General features: G+C 45.8%; 1 long non-coding RNA gene across 1 annotated transcript; it reads right to left on the reverse strand.

Annotated features, from left to right (window-relative positions):
* Positions 1-1,398: 1,398 nt before the first annotated feature.
* On the reverse strand, positions 1,399-2,700 carry LOC146581410 (uncharacterized). The gene is made up of 2 exons (XR_014888495.1): positions 2,282-2,700; positions 1,399-1,729 (listed from the first exon to the last, which is right to left on the reverse strand). It is a non-coding gene; the product is annotated as an uncharacterized LOC146581410 (long non-coding RNA).
* Positions 2,701-3,897: the final 1,197 nt, after the last annotated feature.

Here is a 3,897-nt window from a genome sequence, read left to right on the forward strand (position 1 = left end):
CAACGGCTGCACCGGACTCGAACTCTACAATCTGGCTTTTGTGGAATGCAGAAGAGTCATCATCAACAGCGAGTACTCTACGAATAGTACCATGTTGCTCCAGAAACTCAAATACCTCTTTGTCTTTCTCTCTATCTGTAACACCGCTAACAATAATGGCATTTGGTACTTTAACGGCATACTTCTCGACAAAATCCATTTTGGGGGCCGACGGCTCAACAGTCCATGACTGAACAGCTCAGGGGGCCGACCGCGGAGCCATCGGTGGCGACGAAGCAGGTCAGGAGGCCGGCCGCACTGGCGACGAAGTCCGGTCAGTGGCCTGGAAGGTGGCCGCTGACGCCAAACCTGGCATGGACGACGTTTAGCAGGCTGAGCCGGACATGGACCAGGCGAGGCAGGACCAGGCGAGGCAGGACCAGGCGGTGGCGCTGCAAGCAACGGCGTGGAAGCCGCAGGTTGTGGAACAGAAGGAGGCTGGACGGGCTCCTCGGGCCCTCCAGCTGATGAGGCATGAGGCTGGACGGTCTCCTCGGGCCCCCCCGCTTGAGCAGATGCAGGACCAGTAGGTGCAGAGACCACTGGCTGAACAGGTGGTGGAGCAGATGACTGAGCTGAACACTGGGGAGATGGCTGAGCTGCCCAGTGGGCTAAGGGCTGAGCTAACGGTAACACAGGAAATTGAACTATGGACTGAGCTGCTATAAGAGCTAATGGCTGAGCTATAGACTGAAATGCATGCAGTAGTGATGGTGGTGATGATGGTTGTGGACTTAACTCTCCTGAGCCTCTGGAACACAGGGAGGACTGCTGGGCGGGCTTGCCTGAGCCTTCAGCAGTAACAAGAACGGGTGCAGGCACCTGCTGGACACTAGCCGCTCCCCCCCAAGGAGTAGGTACGGGTGCGGAGATGGGCCGTAGCCTGACTGACCTCACCCTGGGGACCGGTATGGGTGCAAGGGTGGACTGGTTCCCAGCCCCCCTCACCCTGGAAGCCGGGACAGGCACCAGCAACGGCTGGGCAGCTGCCGTTTTCACCCGAGGAGCTGGTACAGGTGCAGAAACTGACGTGTGGGACGGCAATGCAGAGGCTGGAGCGTGAACATCAGAAGAAAAACGGAGCAGTCCCACCTGAAGCGGCCGAGGCTTGGGTGCGAGTGGGGCAACAAGCGGAGGCTTTTGGCAACTTCGGGGACCTCCAAAAGCCATGGTGTAACACTGGTGGTGCAATACTAGACCTGTTAGTGCTACTTCTTGCCTTCTTTGCATGTAGTGCGGGCAGTATAGTTACCTTTAACCACAGTACGCGGACAGAAGGGAAATATGGACCAGATCAGACAGGTTCTAGATTCGTAGGAGCCAAGGGTGTATGACAACAGAGGACTTGTACACAGTAGGTGTAGAAAACACAATTGCATTTATTAGCAATTATTAAAGTTGTGCACATTTAACAAAAGTAGAGCGCGCTTCTTGAAAACAAAATAAAATAAACCCCACAAATGGTCGACCTAAGGATATATTGTCTTTTGTGTCTTTTTTTTAAAAGTCAATTTCAGTCTTTCAATGTTCAGTAGTCACTCAGTGTGTTTGTAACCAGTCGGGTTACAATCTACCAGTTCATCCGGCTCTTTGGGCTGGGCTCGCCATCCAGTACTGGAAAAGGGATCCTCGATTCTTCTCAGGGCCTCAAAACCAATCCAATCCAAATAAGCAAAGGAAAAAACCTGACCTGGGGACCAGGCCAGAACACAGTAGTTCAACATTTAAGCTATCATGCCTGTAACTTATTATTACTACTGGTTGCTTGTAGTGCTTCTAAATTTTCTTCAAAATATTCTATGTTGTACAACAAATTATTCTCATTTCAAAGGGAAAAAAGTGCATAGGAAACACACATTTAAAACAATACAAAATAGCTCAGCAGTGCATTAAAAATACACATTGGCTTGAGACTTATCAAGTTTCAGCTAAGTACAGTGCAGGTGAAGGCACTTAATTTCACGTTGCTAATACTTAATTGTGCAGAACTATAATTAGCACCATGAGAAAAGTGAACATGTGCTAACATAACGTCGCACAAAACCATACATTATACATCAATACCACAGTAATGTGACATAAACCTTTAAAGAACATCTCATATAAAGTGCAGCAGACTCAGTGCTAATTGCTTTAGCCTCGGAAAAGGCACTTTCATTGCAAAATGGCTAACGGAAGTTAGCATCAGAGCTAGCGGCAAGTAGCATGCTATGCTAGCGCACGTGTGCTGCCTGGGACTTACCATGCGAAGCAACAAATGCTACACGGGGCTTCACAGTGCTCACGTTGGCTCACGGCCTCTGGAATACAGTATCACTCTTATTATTCTTGCCGAAAAAAGGACTTTCTCTATCCAGCTAGCTTCTTCGCCGCACGGGTAAACTGATCTTTCACCGTCTGTGTCTCTGGCGTATCTTACTGGCACACGAAGGCACGCACAGGTGTCTCAGCAGCGCACAGACTGGGGGGAGGGTCAGACCGGCCAATGATTGGTCGCTCAGTGGATCTGACAAACACACTCTAAAGGACTAAGTCCTGCCCCCACACCATCTATATACCACATATACATATGTACATATTAAACTTATGTTTACATGCTTTTTATCAGTATTTATTATAATTAATTTAGTTTTTATCAATATTTATTCCCATCGTGAGAGTATGAATATTTATACTTTTAATCCCGTTTTTAACACTGGGTTACAATGGCTTCCAGCGGAGCTCCTCCTCCAGCTGGGCGATGGCTGCCTCCTGGCGCTCATACAGCTCACTGTCTGCTGGGTCCATGTAATGGTCGGATTGTTCTGTCACAGTCTGCCGAGGAAAACTGAGTGGAGTGTGAAGAGTGGACCCAGGTGCAGACACTCTCAAACTCAAACTTAACTGATGATGAGCTGTTTATTAAGGCAGACAGAACAGTACAAAATAAAAGGGCAAAAACAATGCAAACTAAGCAATAACCTAAACTGGGTAAACTAGAAAGGAAGCATGAACTATGAAAAATCCTGGCAACCAGAAAAACAAACAAAACTCTAAACATGGCAATGTTGATGAGGATATATGAAAACCTGAACGCAGGTCATGGCATGGGAACCATGCAGACGATCCAACAAAGACTGAATGAGAACGCACAGACTAAATACACACAGGAGGCTAATGAGAGAAGTGGGAACACATGGGGGAACAGCTGACACACATGAACATAACAACGTCACAGTGGAAGAGTAAAACTAAACATGATGAACACAGGAACACAAGACCTCCTCGCATGATAAAAATGAACTTAGAAAACCTGAAGGGCTTAAACATAAACTAAAACTCAAAACGCTGGGTCAAAAGACCTAGGATCGTGACAGTAAGATTATAACAGTGATGGCAATATAATTGTTTGTTGTTCAGCAGAACAGTGTCCAGTATGTTGGCTGTTATACTTTGTTGTGTTTGAAAATAAAAGTTGGGCTCATTTTAACATCATTACAAAAAGTGTTGTTAATTATTTTTAGTCATATTCAGGTTACCACAAATTGTTTAATTTAGTTGAACTTGAAATGTTTGTCAGTAGGTAAACAATTAGTATTGTACAGTCAGAAATATCAAGTTATTCTTAATACTGCAGACTTGCAATGAAGAAGTTGTCCTAACAGTCATCTTAAGTAAGCTTTACTTAGTTTTTTTGAGGCAACGAGTTTACATGTTTTTTTTTAGTTCTATGAACTAATTAGATTTTACAGTGTGAGGGTTTTTAATGACCTCCTTGTAACTGTTGATGCAGGGCGTCCTGTGGTTTTATTTCTTTTAGACTTGTCCTCTGCCTTCGATACGGTTGATCATGACATCCTCCTTTCAAGGCTTGAACAT

Source organism: Mchenga conophoros, linkage group LG2 (genome assembly GCF_057382185.1).
Source record: "Mchenga conophoros isolate Kocher_MC1m ecotype Shallow Benthic linkage group LG2, M_conophoros_male_GT1.1, whole genome shotgun sequence".
NCBI classification, from domain to species: domain Eukaryota; kingdom Metazoa; phylum Chordata; class Actinopteri; order Cichliformes; family Cichlidae; genus Mchenga; species Mchenga conophoros.